Genomic DNA, 27,421 nt, shown 5'->3' with positions numbered 1-27,421 from the left:
CCTAGTGTAGACTACAGGGAAACGCTAGCATTAGGATCAAGTTACACTGGAAGATGGACAGAAAGTGTAAATCGTCACATCCCTGGTCATGCAGGCAAGTCTATGTTTCATTGCAAAATCAAGACCTGAGGTCTATCCATGCTAATTGCAAGAACGAGGCCCCATGCTGTTCTGAGCTTGCTGGCTACAAACTTGGTTAAAAGCTGTACTTTGGGCAGGGAGGGCCCACGTCTGAGAAGACAAGGATTTAGATTGTTCTTTTTTCTGACCTCCTAAATGGCGTGAGATTAAAGTGAGTAGGCCGTACCTTCTTGTTCCACTTGAAAATGCTTTTGCTCAAGAAGTATGAATACTGATACAGTATTCAAGAGGGAATTTGAGGATGTTCCAGATGCCTCTTCTATAACTTGAAGGCTTGTTGTGTCCTGACACATCTATTTTTACCCATTTCTCTCTTAATATAATTCTGTTCCTTTAATGTGCTATGAGTCGTTTATTCTTGGCAGGATTATTCTGATGTGCTAATTGTATCATGTTCAAACTCTCCTTAATGTTAATGAGTAATCCTGGAATCTAAATCACACCGGAATAATATTGCTTTCCATGATGTAGGAATTGTCTTATCAGATCAGCAGTCTATCTAGTTCAGTAACCTGTCACAGACCCCGGCTAATACAAGATCCTTCAGAAGAAGGTGTAAAGGAATCCTGAATAAGGTTGGTATGAGAGAATCTATTCTAGGGAAAGTTTCCTCCTGATCCCTCCGCTTGTTGAAGGCTGGCTTATGCCCAGAAGCATGCGGGTTTTTAATATGCGATTATGCCTCTGGATATTCTTGTTATCCATATAAACTCGTAATCCTCTTTTGAATGCTGTGAAGCTCAATGATACCAGACATAATATATTTTTAATGGATATTAAATCTGTATTGCTGTCTGTGTGTCTGGCTAATAAAATTAGTGCATGCTGAATACCCCGCAGTTACCTATTAGGAAACCAACTTCCTCTTTTATATAACAAACCGATAATTGTTTTTTATTTTCTCCGTGGACCATGTTTGTGCCTCTCTCTGCTAATACGATGTCCAGCAGCATATCATCAGGAACAAGGCCCCGTGCCTTAGACGTCTTTTTAATTTTTAAATTTTTTTTATATACCCGGTGGCGGTCCAGGTATTTGGCAGCACTTTGGCGGCGGGGGGTCTGGAGCGAGTGAAGGACCCCCTGCTGCCGAAGACGTGGACCACCGCCAGGTATTCGAATCGGGCCCCACAGTTCCTAAAGCCGGCCCTGATCAGGAATGGATTGTTTTTGTTGCCCTTCATTTTCACTCTTGTGATTGAGGATGGAGACTGTCTCGCTGTAATGCAGTATTTACTCTGAAAGCACTTCTCCCCCTCCCCCCCCTTAATTGCATTCCAGACGAAAGTACAGTCCTCTGCGCCCGAGCAAAGCACTGAAGTTAATGTTCTACTCGAGGTACAAATTCCTCTTTCCTGATACGAAGGGAGCCCAGCACAGTGCATTTGTTCTAATTTTTTTAGGCCAGGTGAAAGCACTGAATTGTAGGAGAAGTGCCTGTAAAATGTGCAAGCAGCAAGCCGTATCTGAGGCTGGAATAGCTTCCTAAGTAGCACAGTTTATAATAATGGGAAGAAGCCATTAGAGCTGTGCGTGCGTGTGTGTGTGTGTGACAGTACGAAGATTTTTGTCTTGCTGAGTCTCCCACAAGGTGGGATCTACTTTTTATATCTGCGGCCATTGTTCCCAGTGCTCCCTGAAAGAAGCAGGGGAGGGATAGCTCTGTGGTTTGAGCATTGGCCTGCTAAACCCAGGGTTGTGAGTTCAATCCTTGAGGAGGCCACTTAGGGATCTGGGGCAAAAATTGGTCCTGCTAGTGAAGGTAGGGGACTGGACTCGATGACCTTTCAAGGTTCCTTCCAGTTCTAGGAGATTGGTATATCTCCAATTATTACCTTATTACCTAATGGGCATAGTGGCCTCTATTAAAGCCAGAATTTTCAAAGGAGCTCTGTGTCTTATATGGAGGACAGACTTTCAGAAGAGTTCAGCTCCCATTTAGGCACCAAAACAAGTGGCTGGATGTTTCTGAAGATCTCAGAATATTGGGTGCTGGTCTCCCTTGGAAAGCTGGTCACTAGTGTCACAAAGTGCACGTTGGAAACTCCAGCTCCAGTTGTGGGCGTTAGCTCACGGCCAGGTTCTCATCTTGAAAATCTGTCCCCACAGGCCTGCCCTGAAACCCAGTGAAATGAATGGACATCCTCCCATTCATTTCAGCGGGCTTTGGATCAGCCTTTAAGTTAGGGATACCTTTAGATTCTTTGCTACTGTCACGTCAAGTCCGAGCAGGGCCAGCACCCGCCACGGTAGACAGAATATGCACTCTGCAGGCCTGTCTGGAGCCTACCGCTAGGCCGATTTGTAATCGGTGCCTAAGTGACTGGAATGGTCTCCATTGACACGTGGGGGATGCGTGTTTGTTTATAAGGCAGGGTTCAGTGTGGCATGTATGAGCCAAAGCGGGTAGCATTTAAGTTTAAGGAAAACTCTCAAAAAAATTTAAGTACAATGAAAATTGTAGCAAAACGAAAATCTTGGCTAACACCAAACACTAATTTCCTTTGGGGAAATGTTCATGGAGCCATTAGGATCCCAGCCCCCACATTGTGCCTCCTTCAAAGATCCCATATTTTGATTTACCTTTGCCCCATTTTCCACCCCTTATCAGAACTCTTCTGAGGCTCTCGTAGAGGATCGTTGCAGTGCTGAGTGGCTACCTCATCTCCATTGGTCTATTACCATTGCGTTTTAGCAGTTGCAAAGGGATGGGGCTAGGTTCTCGGCTGGTGTAAAAGCATAGCTTCATCCAAGTCTGTGGCGCTACGCTAGCTGAGCGTGCAGAGCCTCTAACTCTGGTTAATTGCATTGGCAGTTGTCACAGAGTGACTCTGGCCGCATAAGAGAGAAGAGGCCGTGACTGACCAGTTAAACTCCAGTTGGGCCTGCATGGGCACCTGGGCCCTAGAGGGAAGGAGACAGGGAGAATCAGAGCCTGAGAGGAGTCAGACGCGGGGTGCAGGAGAGCTTCCCACGATTGAGCCAGAGGTTCAGGGAGCAGTGAGGAAAGGCGGCAGGCGTTGCATGGGAGAGCTTCAGGAGACCCAGCAGAGAGAGCTGCGTTCGGATGGAAGCTGAAGCAGGATTGTTGGTGAGATTGACCAGAGTTGGGGCTTGGTGATGAGCCTCTAGGAAAAAGGGGAAGATCCAGCTTGGCTGGGAAGCCGAGCCCAGAAGCAAGAGGGGTGTTGCAGGGGAGGAAGGGCGGGACTCTTAGGCAGAGAGGCCTTGAGGAGCAGAACGCTGCTGGAGCGGGGAACCTACTGGGCAAAGAGCTGAATGAAGGGCAGCGGGTAGGCTGGTCACACAGACTGGAGAGTGGGGCTCTGAATCGTGGCAAAAAGAACTGGGAACCAAGTGCTGCTATTGACTCTGGGGTGGGTGATTTGTGATGTCCCAGCAGAGGGGAATGGAGACTGGTTCTATTGCAAGGTTTTGGGGGAGATACTGCACTGGTGTATGCAAATCCATAACATGAGGCTGGCACTGTATCGGACACTGAGAGACTACATTCCTTTCACAGGCAGACTGAAAGGGAAACTGAGGCTGAGCGTACCTGTTGTGCTGTGACCTCATGCTGGAGGGTACTCGAGGCAGAGTCATCCTACGACAGCAGCAAAGAATCTTGTGGCACCTTATAGACTTGCATCCAACGAAGTGGGCATTCACCCACGAAAGCTCATGCTGCAAAAGGTCTGTTAGTCTATAAGGTGCCACAGGATTCTTTGCTGCTTTTACAGATCCAGACTAACACGGCTACCCCTGTGATACCCTACAACAGCAGTGCTTTTAGGTAGACCACTGGACTGGTCCCACACTTCATTATGTGTTTGATACCTGCGTCTTGTTCTTTAGCTCGAAAGCAGGAGTGTCTGTAACTTGGCTCTGGAGGTTCCCATTTCAGTCCCTGGTGTTGACCAAGATGGCGGCATGTGAGTTCAATATGGCTTCCAAAATTTGAAAATGTGAACTGTTGGATACCCCAGATCTTTCATCTGACTCCACAAGGAAGCGATTTAAGTGGATGGAAGTAGTGAGTGCCTAAGTATTGCCTTCAGAATTAACAAACAACCTTTATTTAGGTCAGCCTGAGCTACTCTCCTGAATTAAAAGATGCATATAAAATTTATAATGGGTTTTTACCCTGTACTATATGTATTTTTTTTTTTTAAAGCCCGGAACAAGGTAGTTCTAAGTACAGTATGTAAGTGAACTGTAAAACTTCCATTAACTATATCAAGTAATGGCAATGCACCAATGGTAACCTTATGAACTACACCGTCTTTAAAGTTTACTGCCTCTGCTTTATGAGCCTCAAAACCTTTTGCACTAAGTGGAAGGATGGCTTTGCTGTAACAGTCCTGTGTCTTACTAGTTTAAGTCTGTCCCCTAAACACTTAGGACAGAAGTAAGCCATCAAATGTCTAGATCTTAAATATGGGAGAAGTTTGGTGTGTGTCTGGGTGGGTGAGAGAGAGATCTGAATTCTATACAACTCACATAAATAAAAACAACAAAATGACGAATAGACAATGACGGCTAGAGACCGTTCAAGTAATTTAAGCTGGAATTTTCAAAAGACCTCAAGACCTGCAGTTGGGAGTCAGATTTTTTTTCAAGCCTGGGTGCTGAGCTTTTTCTCTAAAGGGACCGTTGGGTGGTCAGTGTCAGTCTCCCTGTAATTTACAATAGCAATTTATGTATTATTTACGTGCATTACCCTAGCACCTAGGAGCCCTGAGCATGGGCCAGGACCCCACTGTGCAAGGTGCTGTACAAACACAGAACACTTGTTTAGGATGTCGCATGCTCCTAAGCAATGAAGTCATTGATGCAAGAGAAGTCAGAAGCTAGAGTGGCTTGTCGCACCCTGTTTAGCTATTTTTCATATTGAAAGTGACCATGATAGAATTCTGAAACAGGATAAAAACAAACAAAAGATGACTTTTAAATCAACCCAGTTGTAATATTGCCTTGTGTGACCAGGCAAACCCAAGTTAATTCAGAAAGATTCAAACTTGTTAAGGAAAAGTTTGCAAGTAATGGTACTAATCCCTCTGCATGTGATGTTGAATGATAAATGAAATATTTTAACCAATTTATGATAAGGTGAGAATTTTATTTTCTAAATTTCAAAATGAATTTTATTGGCATCTGTAGACCTAAATGATGAATAAAATGAAGAAATAGAACATACTCTTACTGTTTCAGTAAACAGGGCTGGGAATGGTCTTACGAAGTCTAAGAACTTGGGGCCCGATCCCGTACTCCACGCTGGACAACTGGAAATTTGTTGCAAAGGCTTAATATCTACCTATGTCCAGTGCCAATAACTTGCTCTATTGGTTTACAGTGTCAAATATATATTTCTTTGGTGCCTCTCTATCTTTGTGCATGTATTGGACTGGTTTTGTGGTTTGACTGCACAACACAGAAGGTCAAAATTTCTAGGTAGAGATGGAGATGAGCCAATCTCACTGTTAATTTTATGACTTTTAACTGAATATTTTTTTTGGACCAGCTAATTCAAATCCATGCTTATTGCGGCCTTTGTGGTTTGGAAGTGAAGTGTTCCTGTGTTTAAACCCTATAGTTTTACAGGATGTTGGTTTAGGCTAGAGCTTTGCAAAACCGAAACTTTATAGTTTCCTCTTGTGTTCGAGGGGGTAAGTAGGTGTGCAAAGAGAAATGTGCATAATAAAATGGCAAATACATACACCTCTCTTCTCAAGCATACTGTAGCATCCTGCAGTCACCTTCTTTAAGATTGCATGAAATACAGTGGAAACTAACATGCCCAGCTGATGGCAAATGGGAATAGTTCGTTCCAGCTGAAGTGTAAACTCTCACATGAAATAAAGGAGTACAACCATGTGAAGCGATCACTCTTCGTTCATGGCGAGCACAGTCCTTTTAATTCTTCAAACCCTTGATCTGCAAATAGATTTTACTTTGCCTCTGTTAGACCATCTGGGAAGCTTCTGAGAACAGAGAGAATTCCAAAGGGAGGAAAGACACAGAAGAATGTGATCCTCTGGTCGCCAGGTGTTGACTGCTATTTTAAAACTAACCTGAATTTTTAGTTCTTTGTAAATAAATAGTTCATGCCAACTTTTCAAGTAGCTCCAAAGCCTACTGTCCTGGCAGGTGCACGTCAGCTGTGAACTGCCATAGTTAGACGTAATGTGACAGTCTAGCAAGAGAGAGACAAGATGGGAGAGGTAATATGTTTTATTGGACCAATATTGCCTCACCCATCTTGTCCCTCTGATATCCCGGGACCAACACAGCTACAACTACACAGTCTACCAGTAGATGCATCCCAGAAAGCAGTAGCAGGATCGATTCTTTAATTAGCGCTCTCCAAATGATAACTGGTAGATCAGGATTGAAAAGTCAAATAACCATGTCATCTTGGCTACTGATCCATTAATGACTGCTGCAAATGACACAGCCATTGTAATAGCTAGTGTTGAGACAGACCGTGTAAGGCTTCTCCGATGCTGGGCTTTCTGCAGTCGCTAGTGGGATCTGCTTTCCCCCATGTTCCTGCCAGTCAAATCTTCATATTTGCCCTGGAATTGCGGAGGTCGGATTTTGACAAGCAAGCAGCTGAAGCACTTAACTGTAGTTTTCAAGAGAGGCTTGGGGATTTAGCCAGACTAAGTCCCATTTTTGGCAGTTTAGTCCTGTTTAGCTGTAATGGGAGTCGCACAGCTTCAGACCCGACGCAGTGCTGTGAAAATGTACAGCCTGTTTGGAAAAGCATAGAGAGGTCTGGAGGGAGGCTACTGGGACATTTAGACCACTCTTCCGAAGTGGAGGGGCTTTGCATTGTTCAGGTCTGCAGGCTTATCTCTAATCTTGCCTTGAACATCTCTAATAGTGCTCTCGTTGTCTCACAGGTGAAAACCCCAGCTTAGGGCGGGTGAGGGAAGGGCACGATGAGATGAAGTCAAAGCGCCAGGACTTTGTAATTATTCCACACTACAAGTAATGAATTGAATCCATTATTTGTATGCCTCAGTAAAGCTCAGTGCCACAGGTCGGCAGAAATCCTTTTATTATACTGTGCATCTCTTATTATCTCAGTTGGTGTCATAATAAATGTCTCTCTCCTTATGACTTAGCTTGCGGTGTCTGATGTTAGAATTTTGGCTGTGCTGGGCTCGCATTTAGGCCCTGCCTTCACTGATTTAGTCTTAGCCCTGCTCTGAGCAAAGCTAGCTTATGTGGTATTTTAAAATGGTGGCTGTAGCTAGCTCCCTGTGTATGCTAGAGCTCCCATCCTTGCTAGCAAGCACCCAGTGGAGCTGCACCAGAGAGAAATGGTGGGAAAGTTGGTTTTTTAGGAAAACATGTCCCCGCTGTTGACTGGTTTCCACAATCCATGTAACACACCCACCTGTCAGATTGAATTGAATGCTACTCAGCTAACCACCTTAAAAGGCTGGTTTACTCCAAAGTAGCTGAGTCTGTCCTGGTCCATACTGACGTGTTATGCCTTAAAGTCAAAGGGGATTCCAGAAACGAATAGACAGTACAGACTCCCCAGGAGATAGGCGAGGAGAGGGAGGTGATGTTATTTGGGGATATCTGATGCTCAAAGAGGCTATTAGAAACGGTCCTCTTTTAACAGATAGTATCTGTTTAACCTGGAGCCATGTTATGTGTGTTTCCAAGGAAATGACTTTACTGGGAATGGATGCATCTAAGGAAATCTTTCTCTTCTGCAGCAAGACCTCAAGCCTCTAAATATTAAAGAATTGAATCTTGGAAGCCCTCAAAGATATTGCCCCATTTTACAGATGGGGGGCGGGAATAATGAGTAAGGCTCGCAATTTAGTCATGGATGTTACAGAAGTCACAGGATCTGTGACTTCCAAAGACCTCCGTGACTTCAGCCAGTGCCAGCTGGGAGCTGCCCCAGGCAGGTGTGGCAGCAGGGGGAACCCCTGCAGCTCCTTGTGGGTGGCAGGGGGAACCCCTGGAGCTGCAGAGGGGACCCCTGCAGCTCTCCCCCTCCTCAGAACTCTGGAGTTTCCAGCCTGCCCGCAGCTGCCCAGGCTCCCCATTTTGTCATGAATATTTTTAGTAAGTCGGGGACAGGTCACGGGTTTCTGTGAATTTTTCACTATTGCCCATGACCTGTGTGTTACTCTTACGAAAATTAGCCGTGACAAAATCTTAGCCTTAATAATGAGGAATAAGTGACTCTCTCAATGTCATGCAGAAAGCCTGTGGCAAAGTGGGGAATAGGAAGGATTCAGTTCTCCCAGTCCTGTGCCATAACCCCAAGGCCATCCTTCCTCTCCATTGCCTCTTCATGCATTCTCAACTTCAGGGAAGTTGTCTGTATTCCAGGGAATGCTCGTTCTGGAAGGCACCACATGCCCAGGGTCTGAGAGGAGGTGGTATCTTGCATCCCATCTCCTGTAGCTAGCATGCTTTGTATTGCAATGATGTTTAATACATCAGCTCCTGGACCCTTTGTGTAGGGCAATATTGTGCATTCTTTGTTCTACTCCACTTTTCGCTGTTTCTTTCCTTGCTGCTGATCTTGCTCTTAAAAGCCCTTATTTTTCAGCGTGAGCTAAATAAAACACCGAAAGTGACGACTATTGACATGAACCCATTTGTCTATTGAGGGGCAGGTGAAAGTGCTGTGGGTGACAGCCAAATGTGGGGTTGTGGTCTGGACTCAAATGAGGTGTTAGAGGGCAAAACGGCTTGGAGGTAACTGGCAACATTTTACTGACTAATGTACCTCCCATTAAAACATTAACGACCCTCATGTAGAATTTATAAGTGGTTCCAAAGTGTGAAATAATTTAAGATGCCATGCTCTGCTGGCTTAATGAGTAGTGGAAGTAGACGAACTCAGAATCTGTTTTTTGTACGAAGGGTCTAAAATTCGATATATACAGACGTGGAGACTAGGGAGCATTTTTAGAGTGGGCTCTGCAAACGGCTGTAATATTGATGCCTGTAAATGTAAGCTTGCTTCAGTTTTGTTGACTTCAAACTATGCGTTAAGCAGTGGATCTCCAGGTTTTAGCAGTAGGTGTATATGTATGAAGAAGTGGACAAGATTCTTCCTTAGATGGAAAGATGCCGCGGAAAGAGTTCCCATGTCTGTGGTACGCAGGAACTTGAGAGAGGTGAACAGTGCACGCTTTTGAAGAAGTTCCCTACCATCAGGTGCCATTTGGGACCCTTTATAGTGGGAGCAGCAAGGTGGAGGAGATAAGGATGGGAAGCAATTCTGTGCTCAGGTGCAACTTTGCCACAACAATTCATTATGAGACCAAATGGTGATATTGTGTCTCAGATCCCCTCTCTTATTGGGGCACGGTTGGGTTTAAGGAAGGAAACGGCTCTCACGTTTGAAACTTGTAGAATGTATTTGAAGACAAGACTGACTGCCTTGTTCGTTTGGGTTTTTATAGATTTCTGCCAAATATGGATATTACAGAGTAGCTTTCTGGCAAGCCACCACGTTCCAGGACTGATCAGCCTATTTATAATTGAAAACCGTTCAACAGGACCATCTTTCACCAGTTGAACTAGCCAATGGTTTTGGTTTTACTTTTTTTATTTTTAAACAAAACGGTCTCTGCTGGGACTGGTGTCCTTTCCTGTCTCTGTGACCGTGTGGAAAGTTCTCACTTGAAATTATTCTTCAGTTGCATTTTAACACAACAGTCTGAACAGAGGTGGTTGCAAAAACCACAAAGATCTGTTTCTGTATTGGAAATCTTAGATGCAAGTGTGGTGTTATACGAAAATCCAGATGACGACAAATTTTATTTAGACTCGATTTATGCAGCGAATTACCTTTTTAAGGCTCTGCAGAAAATACCCCCTTTTGTAGACTTGCAATAAACAAACAAACACTACCAGTTTATGTCAAATACTGGAGGATTTACAGATGACTTTCATGTGGTTTGAAGGTATAATATATACAAGATAATGGCAACATACAAAAAGGGTATCATTTACAGTAAGTGTGAGGTTTAATACAAGAGTTTATGGGCTAAAATCCTTTTTGTGCATTCCAGCACTCGAATAACCTATAATAAGGCTTTTACAGTGTATAGTATTTTTTAAAGCAAATTTTTATTTCCCTAATATACTTCCAATCTAACAGTGCTTGTCCTGTGTTTTATTCGGTGTGCTGTTAGCTGCATTAACTAGCAAACAGCTGGGGGGGTCTAATGCTTGAACCATGCAGCAGCTGCTAATTAAAAATATATAATACAGCTCTGATTAGTTTATAATGATTATAATCCCCTTAAATTTGATTATTACAGCAGCGTGCTAACCTCAGCCACCCTCTTTCACTGTGGGGGCCTGTAAGTCACAAAACTAGTCATTAAGTGCTGATAGCTGGTTCCTAAAGGATTATTTCCCAAACAGAATGGTGTGGCTGAATAAAGATGTCTGTTTCCCATCTGCCATTGGACTCTTCAGAGCTGCACGGTTTTGTTTTTTCTTCTGCTCCGCTGCTGTTGGTTTCGGAAAAAACAATTGTGCCTTTTTATAGTTGTGTGCTCTGTTGATGGGCTTCCCCTCACCCCCCTTTAAAACAAGACAGCTTCCACTGTCATGCTGGCTTAGAGGGAAACAGAAATCCAGGAGTTCCCTTGTGTACAATTTTAAGATTCCTTATCTAACATTCAGGAACTGTGTGTGTGGTGGTGGTGGGGGGGGGTTGTTTGTTCAAACCTGTCCCTCTCTGCACCCTCCTCCCCTGCTTGCAAACAGTCTTTTTAAAACGTGTGAGGAGACTTTCAAAAGCGCCCGACTTTCAATGGGCCTTTTGCTCCTAAAAGCCTTAGCTACATTTTGAAAATCTCCCCTCATAGTGCCCATAGTTCAATTCATGTTGAGCCACCTAGATAAATCTCTCCTCCCTCTCCCAACCCAAAGTACTGAGCACTCAGCAGCTCCTATTGATTTCATGGGGGGGGCCGGGGGGGCAGTTCTTTCACCTTTGCCGCTGTCAGGGGAATTCTCAGCAACTCCTGACGCTCAGAACAGGGCCCTGGGAAGGGAAGGGAAGGCTTTTGGGTGGGTGGTTGAGAAGAAGCAGGTGGGGTTTTGGTCGGAGAGTTCAGCTGGCAGCTCTGTGTCTGAAGCAGGCATGTGGTTGGAGGTAAAACAATCCAAACAAAGCAAAATGTTTGCTTTGGCCGCTGTTTTTAAATGTAAAGGGGAAATAATTGTAAAATAAATACAACCGTCTCTCCCCTCCCCCCCCCCCTTGAATAACAAGCCACGCCTCTCATCACTCTGATCACACTGCTTGCGTCTCGTAGCCTTTACCCCTCTCTTCGGAGGGTGAGCTTTTCAAGTCAGGGGCTGGCTCTTTAGTGATTATGCAGTGCCTAGCACACTGGGGCCAAAGCTGAGGTGGGGCTTCTGAGTGCTATTGCCATGTAAATCATGCCGCTTCCTGCCATGGAGCGGTTGGGAAGCCTGAGTCCAGCGCTGCAGGAGAGAGATTGCCAGGAGACTTGGAAGGGTGCTGTTTCAGAGGCCTTGTCAAATAGTGCCCTGATCTGGCAGCATCGTTCCTGACTAGCACGCAGAGTTCATCTAAGACCGGGGGACCTCATGTTAATGGAAGCTCTGCAGTAGGGATTTTAATAAATGCATGAGATAACAAAACCAGTAATTTAAAAAATCTACCAGATTAAAATAAGCACCTGCACCTCCAGGCTGTGGTTATTATTCATTTATTAAACAGCTGTTCAAAGGAAAGCTGACATTGTCCCAGAACAATAAGTTTATGCAAACCCTGGCCAGCTTGGCAAAAATAGCAAAAAAGAGCAGGCGATGATTACAAACTGTCAGGTGGTGATTACATTACACATCCCTGCTTCTGTCTCAATTAACCTCCTGCTTACCAGCCAGCTGAACAGTCCAGAAATCCAGGAGCTCTTAAAAATTCTGATTGATGTCTTAAAACAAGCTCTACTTCCCAAACTTGGGGATAGTTCTTCATGATCATGCCCAAAGGTGCTTGGTTCAGAATGATACAGCCCAGCCACATCTGGTACTGGGTTCTCAATGGGTATGCACTGGAGTCACATTGGTTTACACCAATTGAGGATCTGGTCCATTGTCTCATATTGGTACAGTAATTGGTTATAATTTTTCAAGGTACACAGGCATGAGTTGCCATGTATCCCTGAACTGAACAGGGCCCAGTTTCTTACAGTGCGTAACTGTTTTGCTAAAGGGATCCTGTCGAGGCTGGGAGGTGTAAAATTAGATCTACCAGCTTTGCTTTGGGTCACAGGTGCCAGCAAGCGTGTCTTGCCATTCTTCTGGGAGGGAGGCTTCTTGTAAACTTCAATACCCTGCTGACTGCCAAGAACTTAGTATGCAGAAGGGATGGTGTGCTGTACTTCTATCATGTCCTCAAGTGCCTTGAGTTTGTTTCTGATGGGTTGCCTGGCTGAGAAGGTGGGTGTTCACCTGTTTCCAGCCCTTTGGTTTTTTTAGAGTGCTGATAAGATATGTGAAAAATAGTTATTTTTAGTAGATTTTCTGGCTTGGATCCGTCAGTATTGTCACTGACTTTATTTCATGGATTTTATTTTTAAGTGAACATATCACTTTATTTAAAATCTAGGTGCGTACAGATGTTTCTTCACTTCTCAAGCGATAGCTTTTGTATTTTCCGACAGTTGACGCTTGTAGGTGCTGTATCAGCTCATTAGGAAAAGCCAGCTAATAAGGTGTTTATTCAATTAAGCCACTTCTGTGAGTGTCAAGGAAAAAGGGATAATTGACTAGGCTCTGAGAAGTGTGCCATTTCTGGTCGCTTCTAACTCTGATCTCCAGTCTGAGAGTTACAAGCCTACAACCAAACCGTTCTTTAGGGGTAGGGAAGGGAAGAGAATTTCAGTGTATGTGACTCTCACTTAGACCCCTTCTGGTGCTGTGAGATGGCTGTGTAATAAAGACGGAGCAATTGAGATTTATGATTCTCTTCGGGGAAGAGCCGGCTTGCATTGCTATGACATCCTGTATCTCCAAAGAAGTTAATCACAGCGTCTTCTGGGTTGCTGGGTTACGCTGCTTGGAGGAAAAACAGAAACTGCAATGAACAATAAGAATAGCTAAAACCACAAGTCCCAAAGAGATTACAGCCAGCTCCTCCTAAAGGAAACTGATTTCAACCGCCAGCACCGTTTTTCATTAGATGTTTGGATTAAACAAAATGCTCCTTTTTATAGCATAATCTTTCCCTCTGAGACGAAGGGCTGAGTTGCAACTGAACTGGCAGAAAAAACAATTGTTGAGTCAAACCATTGAGGTCATGAGACATAAGCAAAATGTGGCCAAGGGCTGTTTCTTGCATCTGTTACATTATGGCAGGATAATCGGGCGGGTTTTAATTTTCAAAGTTTCCATGGGGTGGGTGGTGTGTATGTGGAGCCTGTTTTGCATTTCAGAACAAATGGAAATCAAGTGGGCAAAAGTTTGGGCTTGTTGGTCAAGCCTTGTAGTGGAGATTGAATGTCAGGACTCGTGCATTCTCCACAGAAAGGAATTGGTTGATTTGTGCTCCGACTTGATGTTCTTGTATCATTTTAAATAAATCTACTTATGGTGAATGTAAAATTGTCTGTTTCTTTCTTTTTAAAAATAGCATTGGCATAATCTAGCAAATGTAAAAATCCATTTGCAGGTAGCAAACACAGTGAAATTGATTCACTATTGATTTCACTTGTTTAAAACAGTTCTTTTAAATATGTTTCAGCACTGCCCATTATACTTCACCAGCTAGGTTAAACCTGCATATCAGTATCTCAAAGCAGGCAAACCAGTGGCATAGCAAAGAAAATATTTATTAGCAAGAAAAAAGAACGCAAATTGCTTGTCGATAGGAGTTACAGCACCCTGCCCCAGTGAATATTGCTATGGTGGTTCCATAATGACTGCCATAGTTTTGTTGTTGACAGAATGTAGCAGTTAAAAAAATAAAAAATAAAAAAATGCTGCTGACTCTCCAAGATGAACTATCGAGAGGCCTGAAGAGTTGGTAGAAAGCGTATACAGCCAAAATGTTCAAAGTGACTAGTGATTTCCGGGGTCTTAGTTTTTGACTGTTTGTTTGATGTGAGAAACTTTTAAAGGGGCCTGATTTTCAGAGAGTGCTCAACAGCCACCCTCCTGAAAATCGGATCTTTTAAGGTGTGTCAAGGTGGGCCCCCAGAACTGCCAGTCACTCTCCTCAAAATCTTGGCCACCCTGAACACACATACAGCCCCCTCCCTCCCCCCCCGGCAATAGTTAAGGGCTCCAAAGAATAGCTCCGTGTAAGCTCACTGACGGAAGCTGGTCCAATAAAAGATGTCGCCTCACCTACCTCGTCTCTCTAATAGTGATATTTAGGAATTTCTAAGACACAAGTGGTGACTCGTCAGCTATAGCTGGGCACTAGTCTCATGGGATCTTTCTGTGCAGCTAAGCAGTAACTATGAAGTGTCATAACCTGTAACAGTCTTTTTCCTCCACTTAATCTGCCCCTCCAATTTAGCGTAAATGTCGTTCTTCGGTTAGTTGTTCTTTAACTTGTTCTTCCCTGGACGCTAAGGAAAGGGTGTTCAGACCTGCTGGTAAAGAACGCTTGCTGATCAGTACCCCAATCCATTCTGAAAGCCATCTAATGAAGACTTACGCCCTGCATACATTACACAGCTGTTTTCAAAACCATCTTGGAGGTGAGTTTGAACTGTGAGTTACAGTAAAATCATTATACGAGGCCAGGACTTTCAAAAATGCATGATTAAAATTAAGTTCCTAAGCCCATATTTAGGCATCCAGGGAAGTGGCTTGGCTTTTGAAAAGTTTTGAGCTCCCAGCAGCTCCCGTTGACTAACTTCAGTTGGAATGCGCGGATATTCGCTGGATACTGAGTGCCCTGCATTCTTCAGAATCAGGCCTCTGACTAGTCACCGCTCACTGAGAACCTTGGCCCCGCATTCAGAAGGAAAGTGATTCCAAAATGGACTGGGCAATCGCACCTGTCACTTCAAGTGTTAAACTAGTGGCTCAGAAGGCCAGATGGAACATCCCCCCCCTCTGGTCCCACACACGCACGGCACTCCCCGTGAGTCCATACACAGTGCTGATGCTACATTGGCTAGATCATGCACCTCCCCTTTTTGGATCCCTCCATTTCGCTTCTCATCCAGTAATAGAACACATTCTAATGCTCCCAGGGCCGCCCGGGGGGGCGGCAAGTGGGGCAATTTGCCCCAGGCCCCGAGCCCCACAGAGGCCCCCATGAGAATACAGTATTCTATAGTATTGCAACTTTTTTTTTTAAATGGAAGGGGCCCCCGAAATTGCTTTGCCCCAGGCCCCCTGAATCCTCTGGGCGGCCCTGAGTGCTCCTGTCACCACTTTCAAAGATCTTACAGAATTCCGCACCTTCCTATTTATCCTCCCACGTCATGCGGTTTGTTTGTCTTCCCGTGCTGTCTACTCAGCCGAACTCATCTGCCCATTTGCCAGTTTTTCACACAGTTGTCTCTATGCCTCTGTCATTGCAGCCCCAATGCATGGTACGATCACCCTGAACTCCTCTCCAAGGCCCCTAAACTGTCCACATTTCAGTCCCTCTTAAAGACCCGCTTCTGCCATACTGCTTACAGTGAACCTTACTGATTTGTATGGAAATTGCCTATTGTCTCCCTTCCCAACCGCTGTCCTTTAGATTGTAGACTCCAGGGAGCAGGGCTGTCCTCCTTAAGAGTTTGGAAAGCACCTGGCATGCAGTGGATGCTGCGGCAAAAAATAATGCTGCATTAATGCAACCAGAGCCAAAATGTTTTAAGTCGCTTGGTTTTATCCCCAGTGTCTTTAGTAAAAACTCAGATTGGTTTTCAGTGCATCCAGGATTCAGCAATGGAACCAATTTAGCCTGTACATTTTGCATTGCAGAATGTGTGGTGGTAGGAAAGCACCCAAACCACTCCCGCACATGTGTTCCTTTGCTGAGGGCTTGATCCGTGGGATTTTTGCCTGCCATCGGAGTGACATTATTCCCTTGAAAGGTTGTGCAGAAGGTAAAACTCCAAAAGAGGTGTAAACCATCCAGATCCACCACGTGCACTTCAAAGGGAATACAATCTAATTAACATCATCCATCATGAGGAAATGAATATGTTTTGAGTCTTACTCAACAGAGGGAATACAGCCCTAGATACTGATTTTAAATAAACGTAGTCTACATTGCCCAGGAAATAAATACAGAAATGTAATTAAAAACATGAGAGCTCAAGTTTTAAATACAAGGCTTAATAAAATTATATATAAAACTCCCCCCACACACAAGTAAAGAAATAGCTGTAAAAAACCAAACTAAAATGTAAACCTGTAAAAAACCAAACTAAAATGTAAACCAAGTACAGTACCAAAAGAGTTTCTCTCTTCTCAAAGTCTCCTGGCCAGATTTTCAAAAGTGTGCAGTGTCCACGTATGGGGCTAAATTTGAAAAGTAGTCTGCTCTCCTCCTTCTCCATGGGAGGGAGCTGCTTGATGCTGACCACTTTAGAGAATCTGACTCCTGGATTGCTTAGAGATACATGGCCCAAAGAAGGTGAGTGGAGAAAAACCTGCATCTTCAGGCTTCTGGTTCTGATCCGGTTTGGGTTGGTAGTGTATGTTCTATCTCCTTTCCTTTCACACAACTTCCGTTAGCTTCATGGAGCTTAAATGGAGACCTATGCCCCCTCCGAGTACTGTTAGCAGTGCCCAAATGAGAGTGAGTTGGATATTTTGCCTTTTTCCTCCACTGTAGTCATATTGGGATGCAGGCACTGGGAATCCAGGCTTAGTAAGATTGAAAAATTCTAGTTTTAGGGGCATTTTGTGAAGTTCAGCCTTGTCCACTCTTGCCTCAAGTAAGGAAACCGTGTCACAATTTGAAGTAGAACAAGCTGGCAAGCTGTGTCTCAAGGACAGAAAGAGAGAGAGGAGATAATTCCTATGTGCATGCTTGCAACAGAAACAATATGTGTGTTTATATAAATAGAGCTCATTGCAACTGCAAAAACGATAACGCTCCCTCCAACCCTACTCCCAATCTGAAGTCTTCTGGGCTTTGTTACGGCGAGGAGGAACACACTTTATTTTTTTACATTTTTAACTACTGTAATAACATGTGCTGGGTGTATTAACCATGGCAAAGCAACCACGTCGATCTAATCAGCTATCTAGCCAGCTCACCAATAGAGGTGGGGTGTGTATGTAAAGAGACTATTTAAACCCTCCAACTTTTGGTAGTGTTGTCAAGGGGTTATAGATGTGCCCAGAAGGAGTTCCTTAGCAAGATACCCACTTCCCGGTTGGAGATCATTTCACTTCCACCTGGGTATCACTTAGTGGCAGGATGCCTTCAGAGAAGGAAAGCAGACCTGGCATGCAAATAAACACCCTCTGAGAGTAAAGGAATTGGTATGACTGGGCCAAACCAAAACAATGGCTATCAGATGATTGAGCATTTGGGAATAGCATCAGTAAACAAAAACATGTCAAACCAGGCAGACAAAGGGTCGAGTTACAGACCTAGTGATTTCAGGTGACCTAAGGAACACAAAACATGAGTGTGTGTGTCTGTATATTTTTATATATAAATATTTATTTTTGTATTCCTGGTATCACCAAGATGTTTGTTACATCATATGGCTCCAGGAAATGAGAGAGCTGACTGATTTGCATCAATAAGAAATGTTACAGCTCAGCGTATATATTCTGGACTATGTTCATACACTCCTTGGAGGCCAAATGCTTCTCTGCTCTCTTTTACAGGGAGGCAGTTGTCCAAGTGAAGGTAACTAAGATGTAGGTCCTGAAAGCTGTAAAAGTTGGGTCAGTGTTCTGGACTGCTCAAAATGTAATAAGCCATATATCAGGATTGTAGGTGTTGGGTTCATTTTGGTTTTGTTTTTTCAGTTCTTCCTTGGCTGCATGTGACATGATCTACTATGGATGGTAGTTAAGATGTAATGGTCTTGTAACTGTGCACTCTAGAAACGGGATGGATGGTACCTTGTAAAATCTGCATATGGACTTAACCTCTTTCGTGACTTGAAAAGAGTCCATGTGGCTAGTCCCAAGTCAGAGCCCATCAGATAGCCATGTGAGGAACCAAGTGCAAGTTGGATACCTCCTATTTCCCAGGAGTAGAGAGATCTATGGGCGAATGCAGACTGCCCTGTTATCAGATAGCTGAGTGGCCGTGACAGCATTCTCTGAAAAGGTGAATGACTGGAAAAAGCTTGTAGCTACAACATATTATATTAAAATCACTGTGTTCCTCCTGGGATGAATTTACTCGGTGCCACTTCTAATACTCAGTAGCCCAGTCCAGACGCTCCTAGGAATTGTCCTACAGCCTCAGACCCGTGGTCTATCTAGTCCAGTATCCTGTCTCTGAATGTGGCTAGCTCTGGAAGCCTCGGGATCCTCGGATTCAAGAGTCCTGCAGTAGGCAAATGTGGGGTAACCTGCCCCAATGAAGTGCTCATCTTAGTCTCTAACAGTTAGAGAGGCTGGCTTAAGCACTGAAGCAGGACCTTTCGACCCTTTCTAAAGTTATGATGCCGTGCTATTGGAGAGCTTTATTTTGCTGCAGCAGAGTTGGATACTTACTGTTCATTGCTGTGTATCCTGGCTTTTTTTCCTATTGGTGGATTGGATTTTTACAAGATGATATTCATCTGCCTTGCCTCTGAGAGAGAAGTACATTAATTTTGGGTACCTGCCAGTTCAAAGCCATCCTTTGTAATTTGCATACTGATGAAGTTGTGGTACCATCTCTCTTTTAACATTGGGAAATGAAATAATTGTTTTCTAGCCCAGTGACCTGACATAACATTTTCATTAGATTCGTAATTGGTGAAACACACACTTCCCTATAACCGGTCTTGTCTCTTGACTAGGACAAAGAAATGTATTTACTGCCTTTGGCTGGAATAGACCGTCCCACCGCATGAACACTGGCTGAACCATGGCACCCTGTAGCCTGCACGGTGGAATAATATTTAATGGGTTTGCACGGTTTACCCTAAAGTTGTTGACTATCTTCATAACTACCTTATACCTGAATAATTGTTTGCAATAGCTTCAATTTAGATGATGATGATAAGCTAATTTTTTTCTTTTGTGAGTGAATTTTTTATTCTTTTTCAGTTTGCAAACATTTCCTCCCTTTCCAGTTTTTTAATGGAGTTCTGTGTAGAATGGATGGCGTTTTTATCTTTCTGTATCAAAGGGTACTCTCGCTGCTAGAGTGCCTCCTTCTGGCTGCTCTGGGAAGTAGCTCCTTCCATGTCCAAAGCCCCCTTCTGTTGCTCGTTCACACGCTCTGCAGCCTTTCTCTCGCTGTGACTCGGGGTGCTCTCTTCTCATGGCGTGACCCTCTGGCTGGGTCACTGTGTTCTCCCCCTTCTGGGGTATCAGTCTCGTGGGAAGAACCATCCCAGATAGTCTTCAAATCTACGGCCCTGACTGTGCCCCTTCCCCAGTGGATGGTTGGGGAACATAGGCCCGCCCTCTACTCCAGCTTCCAGCTGAGGGACCTTCTTCCAATCAGTGTCCAAGGTCTGCAACATCCCACTTTGCTGCTGTTTTTTCTGAGCCTTTTCTTACGACGCTTCTCTTGGGTTTCCGCTCCACCACCCTTCTGAGTAAACTCTTCCTTCCTTCATAGCTTAGAAAATTTTCTCTATTATGCCCCTGAAAAATTGAAGAATCTGTTCCTCCTCTTCAGGGAGGCAGCAGAGTAGTTGTTGGTTGGAGCGTAACCATAATTCGGTGATGGATGGACGCTACAACAGATGAACAGAATGTTGTTCTATTAAGAGTTTCTGGATTAAGATAACAGCAGATAGAATGGGCAGAAAAGCGAAGCATTTAACAGTTGATTGAAAAGCACGTACTCTGTTTGCTAGATTAAACAATCTGGTGGAAAAAGTGGCACAGCTGATATCTCAGGTGGTTTCCAAACTTTCTGCTTCACTGACAGCTTCTGCTTGAAACTGCTCTTCTCTGCAGTGTTCTTCCTGTTTCCCAAGAGGGAAAGCACAGTCTATATTTAGAAGGAGGCTAAGGTAAAAGCACTGATTATTAAAAATGCTGATTTATGAACCATTTTGTTGCAAAGCCGAGCAAGTTGCTGCAGTGCTGAAATCCAGCGTTGCTTCGTGCTATAAACTGCATTGGTTTACCATGCAACACTGTGTTTCCTTCGAGTACATTCCCAAAACGGTGTGGAAGAGCTGTCTGTCATGTGACTAGCAGTGTTTAGGGAAGGAGTTATTAAACAAGACAATAGACTTACTGTGTGCAGTGTAAGCAAAGATCATAAACAGCTGTAGAACCAGCCTGCACAGCCAAAATATCAGAGTTCAAAGGCTGTCTTCCTTTTGTGACTGGTTCAGCCCAAACCAGTGTTATCCTCAGCTTAAGAAGCTGCACTTCATTGCGGGTCTGTACCTGAGCTAAAAAACATGGTTCCTTTACCATGGACGTCCAGACAATGTGGCAGTAAAAGCACCTGTGCCCTGGCCAGGCTAATGCGAGAGCTGCTGAAAAAGGTCCCTGCAGACAAGACTACATGAGAGTGACTTTGCAGAAAGGCATCAGGTGTCAGTCATGAGCTGCATCAGATTGCTTTGTGAATCTGCTTGGCCCTGATCTAGGAAAGCATGTGGTAAAGGGCTCAAGGGCTTTCTTAGCTTTCAATCTTTATTCTCAAGATCTGCTTCCAAGTGTCTTAAATATGGAGCCGTTTGGCCTGTCGGGATCTGTTGTCACTGCAGAGTTAGCCTGGGTGATTAGCTTAGCCTTGCCTCGCTGCGAGCACCCACACTGAAAAGCCGTTCCTGAGTCACTGCGTCTTCACTGGTGCCACGCTCTCCTGTGTATCTCATTAAGACTTCTTGGCTCATCTCATGATTCTTAGCGCTGAGGTAAGCTGAGCCTCTCTGCTTCTTTCCCAGTGAATTATGGGAGAATTTGTCTGTGCTTGTGGGCACGTGAGAACTGTGGGAAAGCATTGGAGAATTATCCAGCCCTCAAGTCTGCAAAGTAGTTGTAAGGGACCAGGGAGTAGACAGTCCGGCCTAGCGGTCTTGGCTGGGCTGGTGTCCACAAGTGAAGGGTGGCCGTGAGTTGGTCAGCGAGCAGGGATCGGAGTAATTGGTAGAGCCGGGATCGATAAGCAAGAATCCGACTGGGGTCGGAGACCGAAGGTCAGAGGTACTATCGGGCTGGAAGCAAGAGTCAAGCTGGGGTAAGAGACTGGAGGTGAGAAAGCGAGGTGTAGACCAGAGTCACAGCAGGACAAAAGTCGGTGTAGTTGCCCAGGCAACTTGCCGGGGCACCCTCCAGGGTTAAATAGTATGCATGGGCCAATCAGAGGCTTCGGCCCCTTTTGGTTTGTACTTCCTGCGACACCTGATCTCCACGGCGCTCTTTGGATGTGGCTCTGTGTGGCCTCCCCGGGGGCAGTGTGGGAACATCAGCTGTGCCAGGCTCCAGAGACCCAGGTTCTAGTCCCATGGAGCCTTACAATGGGTAGGTTACCAGCCCCAGTGAAAGCAGAGCCCGGCTATACCCCCGTGATGGGCCAGCTAGCCTGGGTTGAAAACTCCACTAAACTAGCATGAGAGGGTTTGGAGTGTGGCTGGAAAGCCCAGCCTTGCTCTGCAGTTAATACAGGCCCCAACTTTAAGCATTGATACTTCATGGAGGTCTGACCTAAATTATTTAATGACCAAGGGTATGCAACCAGCACTGTGATACACCAGATCTGCGTGTGGGGGGGGAGAATATTAAAAGCCTCCGGCAGGAATATCTTGTATTTCTGGCCAAAGCGAGGGGAAATTCTTGTGTGATCAGTTGTGACGAGATGAATGTGAACCTGTCGTGAGTGAAGAATATCTATAGCATGCAGCGCTCTCGATGCATGTATTTATACTAACACAATTTCAACCACATAACCTGCCGGGAGGTCATTGTTAACATCCTTCTGTGCTGAGCCTTTGCAGAGGTCTTCTAACATTGGGTCCCATGTGTGTTTCAAAATCTAGGCGCAGTGGGGAAGGGCAATAGGTGATTCACTGATGATGCTGAATTTTCTTCTCTTTGAAGAGGGAGGTTAGATGTTTCGTTCCTTTGACTAGTGTTTGTGGCTTGACTTATAAAACTAAAAGACCCGCAGTGTTATTCTTTAAGCCTTTTGCGGTCTTTGAGGTCTTTTTTTTTTTTTTAAAGTAAACAGCTAGAACTCATTATTTCAATTTCCACTTGCACTTAAAGTTTCATTTTGCAAAATGGATTGGAAAAAAAGTTGCCCTGCTAAATTATTGGGGAGGAAAAGGGGGTTAATGGTAATACTGGTTGCTGGCTTGGTTAGCTCTCTTTCTCCCAAGCAAAACACCTTCTTTCAGTGTAAATAGCAAGAAACTGAAGAGTGACCTGGCACTTTTATTGATGAATAAATATAGAATACAAGCGGCTTTTGTGTACTGAGATTCCAGTAAGCCCTGTCGTTCCAGACTTCACTTCTGAAACGTCTGTAAGAGCCACTCAAGAAATATGTTGAGAAACATAACAAATCTGCTGTCTCCTGCTGAGGCATGGCTATGCGCTGTGGCGTTTTTGGGAACAATCCATGAAATGTATATGTATGTAGCATGAGTTTTTCCAGAGGAGTTTAACATTGAAGGAGTGGGTTGCACACTGCCTGCAGAGCATGTCTTCCCATTGCTTGGGGAACAGGGGTAGGCAGGCTTGTGAAAACTCTTGAGTCTAGCTGGTGTATCTTGTTCAGAATTTGCCCAAGCTTATTAATTAGGTGCACAAATTACAAAACTCTCTCATACCTGGCTGAAAAAGGCAGATATGCTCAGAAATATTGAAATATAGCCCTGCAAGTCTAATGAATGTACTGTCCAGCTTTATTATTGTTGTGTGCAGTGTTGTAGCCATGTTAGTCCCAGGATATTAGGGAGACAAAGTGGGTGAGGTAACATCTTTTATTGGACCAATTGCTGTGGGTGGGTGAGACGAGTTTTTGAGCTACACAGAGCTCTGCTTCAGGTCACCTGAAGAAGTTGGAAATGTGAAAGTTAATTTCTGCTGCTTTGTTAGCCCAGCTGGGTGAGTGTGTTTTCTCTCTCTCTATGTAATCTATTAAGGTACCAAATTAACCAGATTAAAAAACTTTAGTGGAAAATGCTGTGTGCTCCCAGTGCAGTTTCTTTAATGTTGCTGCTGAACCATAATTCTTGCATTCTTTAAGTGTGTGTGTGTGTTTCAATGAGAGGGAAAGGTAGTAAATTTGAAAATAACAAGGAATGCTTTTTCACACACTAGTTTGTGGAACTCATTGCCACGTGGTGACATTGAGCAGGATTCAAGAAGGGATTTGGACGCTTACATGGCTAACAAGGACATCCAGATTTACAATAATAAAGATTTAAAGACTATCTTCTGAAGATTCTGTCAGAACCAGAGGAGTACTGCTGGTGCTGTACTGAGCCGTCTCTAGAGTGGCTTGCTGTCAGGCAAACCTTAGTGCAGAGGACACTCAAACTGTGTCACCTTGCTGGTAACTTGCCAAGAGCCCAAGGGATGCATCTGTGATGCATAGGTTTACCTCCATTAAAAAAAAAAAAAAAAAGCCATGAAAAGGTTCTTACCATCATGTTTGCTTGTATTTAATCTCCCATCTAGACTAATAGCAGAACAGTAAACAAGCAATTCCTAGTAATAAAAACCTGATGTCTCTTAGCACTGAGTGAAACCTTTGTCATGGAACCATCTTACTTGATCAGGGGGATTTGTTGGTGAATTTTCAGTGTGCCATGGGTGGCTTGGGGGGCACTGATGTGTAAACTTTTGGTTTTTGGTTGAGTTTTGCTTGGTGTTTTGGGTTCCTTGGAATGTAAAAAGTAGCGAAAGGGGGAGGAGAGGTGCAAATCTGAGTAAAGGAAAAATAAGGTTTGACCCCACCACTGAATAGCATGGTTGTGGCTTTCGCATATCTTCCCTGCTACTGGCTTGCCCTGACCTGGCTGCTTTAGGGATGGTTGTGGCCTGCTGGATTCTCGGAGGACATCTGCACTCCGAATGAAGGTGTGATTGAAAGTTGGCATACTCATGATAGCTTTAACCTAGCTAACACGGGTAACCATCACAGTGAACATGTGGTGGCACAGACTTCAGCGTAGGCTGGTTGCTAGAATACAAATCTGCCAGGGCACAGTGAAGGCTGGGCTGCCATGTCTTCACTACTCAGTGTCATCTGTGTTAGCTAGATTAAAGCTAGTGTTTGGTATACTTACCTGCACCAGTCACCCTTTTATTTGCTGGGGAGACATAGCCTAGTCTTTCTGGGCTCCTTTTTGACACTGGTGCCTTTCTTACCCTGTAGTAGCCCTTTTTGTCAGTTCTGATTTCCAAGAACACAGTGGACTCTTCTCTGGCAAGAAGAACTGAAGATGTCAATAAAAATGGTATGTTACTTCGCTGAAATCTTCACAGCAGAGCTGCTACCTAAGATGGCATTTTAACGGACTAGGTGCTTCCTTTATAATATTTGAGGTAGAAATTTTATCATCTGCAGAATCAGGGAAGGTAGGGAAGAAAACCAACTAACATAAAAATTGATTTGTATTGGGGGAGAAAATAAATGCGAATATTAAATGGATGGATGATTAAATGGGTTTCTTTTCCGCTTCTTCTGGAAGCTCTAGGATTTATAGCAAAATAGCTACAAAATCTTGGGATAAACTTTCTGCGCGTGAAATGAGGTTCAGCTAAATCAGGATCTTCTATACGTTTGCTTTGAATGTATATTTATTTTTCCTCCTTGCGCAAACTGGGGATCTGAACCAAGGCATGAGTAATTCCAGCAAGTTGGGTGATATAAACCTCCAGTGTAGGGGCAATAATAGCTTGTCTAAAATAGGTATTTAACGACACCTCTGTGTATAATAACTGGTCAGCATGCAATATCTGAGCCCTCGCCCCAGTCTACCATTTAGTTATGTTGGCTTCTTTTATGTGAAATCTCTCCTTTCCCACAATACCGTCTCTGAAAACAGCTCTGGGAAACAGATGACTTCAGAGGTTTAAAAAACAAAAATGAAACTTTAACAAATTTGGTCTTTGCCAAAAGCATTTAATACCAAGAATATTGCATATGTTTTCTATTGGAATTATTCCCTGAAGGCTGAAATCCAGGCGTTTTCTCCTGATCTTATCCCTCTCCTGGCGACTTGAGTGGTGTGTGTGTGTGTGTGAGATATATATATATATATATATATTATATAATATATATATATATATATATATATATATTCCCAGAGGAAATGAACGAATGTCAGTTTTTATAGGAATTATTATAGGACTAAAACGTTACTTCAGAAAAGGTGATGGTGCTCAGAAAGCAATAGCTGCTGACAGATTGAGAGACCTTTAAAGGAGCACGGGGCGTTTACGTTCATTATTGTGGTTCAGCAGTTTAGGCATTTTGTTCTTGCTTGTCTCTAGTTTTCTATGTTAGTTAGGAGTTTTGATTGAGGCTACTTAATTAGTTAATTCTTGTGTCTCTGAAGTTCTGATTCTGCAAGTGGCTGGACCCTTCCCCAATGAATTCACTGAGCTGTGATTGTGGGATCGGGACTGCCCAGTGTGGAAAACAATGGAGCTCCTATTTGGCTTAGGGCATTTTGCGCTATTGTAATATCAGTACCAAATACTGATGACTTTTATTTATTTATTTTTAGCATTACAGTTGCACTGGGCCCCAGCAGTGATCAGGGCCCCATTGTTCTGTGCTCCGTGTAAACTCACTTGTCTCCCTTTCTCCTACACACTATTTTTCCATCCCAGGCCCAGGCTCTGTACTTGCTTGCGTTTTGAAATGGAACAAAGCACTAAACCGTCCATTTAAAAGCTGCTCCAAGGCTCATCCGTAGCTCCTAAACCTGAGTGATGATGGAGGGGCTGTTCAGCTGAAAGCAAGAAGCACCGGACACCTCACAAGATCAAGCCCCCAGGATGCTATTGTTTTAGCAGGTCTTATCTGACGCCTGTGCAAAATCAGCCACTCACTCATAACACTGAAGCTAGCTCTGAACATCTGATCTGGATCTCTCGCTCTCTCCCCCGATAGGCCTGTTTGACTGGTTTTCACCTGTGGAGCCCTATTGCTTCAGAGCTGTTTAAATAGGCAGAGTATTTTAAAAAGCTTCCAGCCTTGGCAACCACATGTAAACAGTGCGTAAGCCGAAGAACGGCCTCCCAGAAGGACAGCTCGGGGAGTTGTCAGCCTTTGATACCTATAGCACGTCTGCTTCATCTGCCGAGGCAACTTATTATTTAAGACTGGAATTTGAAACTTGCTTGGGAGCACTTTTGTTCTACTATAGCTGGCTTAGATAAGCGGGGAGAATGCCAGCAGGGCTGTCAGCTGCCTTTTCATGCATGTAAAGCTTCCATACCCAATCTGTTAAACTAGCCAGTGGGTGATGTCCCTGTTACCCGTGCCCAGTGCAAATGTAACACATCCACATGCAGAAATGCAGCTATGTAGCCAAAATGGTCACTGGGCCACATAATGGAAGTGATTTAGAAGTGAGTGTAAATCAAGATGTGTTCATGGCATACAAGGTCTGTTGCTGTTCTCTTTTAAAACCTTTTGCTCTGCATCGATTAAAAATTCAGTAATGGTTTAGCTGAACACTCGAATTCTCTACCATTTGAGAGTGGTGTGTGTCCTGTAACCTATGAAACATGGATATCCTGAAATGTGTCATTCTGAAATAATCAGACAAAGGTTAACAGAATTGTTAGTTTGAGTTTTGTTTCATTTTTTTTACCTCTTCCTGCCCTTCCGGTTCTCATCCTACAGCTAAGCTATAGGGAAAAAACCCCAAGAGTTTCCTTGCAATATTGGTTTGAATGTGGTGGAAAACAGGAATCGTGAGTCATAGGTTCCAAATTAACACTGATGTGTAAGGTTAAAATGACCTGTAAAAGATGGGCTGTCCATAGAGACAGGAAGGTGTGCTATCGGGCTCATAAATCTCAAGGCTACAGATCAACTTGTGCTGGCACTTCTCACTCGTGGAGCTTGTAAACATGTCTGTGTGTGTTAGCCCCATGCTGTAACTGACGGCTTTCGCCTGGGAATAGTTTAACCCCTTCTTATTGCTCTGATGTTGTCATTTTAAGAGCGT

General features: G+C 44.0%; 1 protein-coding gene across 34 annotated transcripts in view; it reads left to right on the top strand.

Moving 5' to 3' along the window:
* Window positions 1-27,421, top strand: part of MAGI1 (membrane associated guanylate kinase, WW and PDZ domain containing 1) — a 495,477-nt gene that overhangs the window by 22,563 nt on the left and 445,493 nt on the right. The gene's annotated exons all lie outside the window — the stretch shown is intronic.

The sequence above is a fragment of the Mauremys mutica genome, chromosome 7 (assembly GCF_020497125.1).
Source record: "Mauremys mutica isolate MM-2020 ecotype Southern chromosome 7, ASM2049712v1, whole genome shotgun sequence".
Classification (NCBI taxonomy): Eukaryota; Metazoa; Chordata; order Testudines; family Geoemydidae; genus Mauremys; species Mauremys mutica.
The sequence above is the reverse complement of the archived record's forward strand: the minus strand, read 5'-3'. Positions and strand labels throughout refer to the sequence as shown.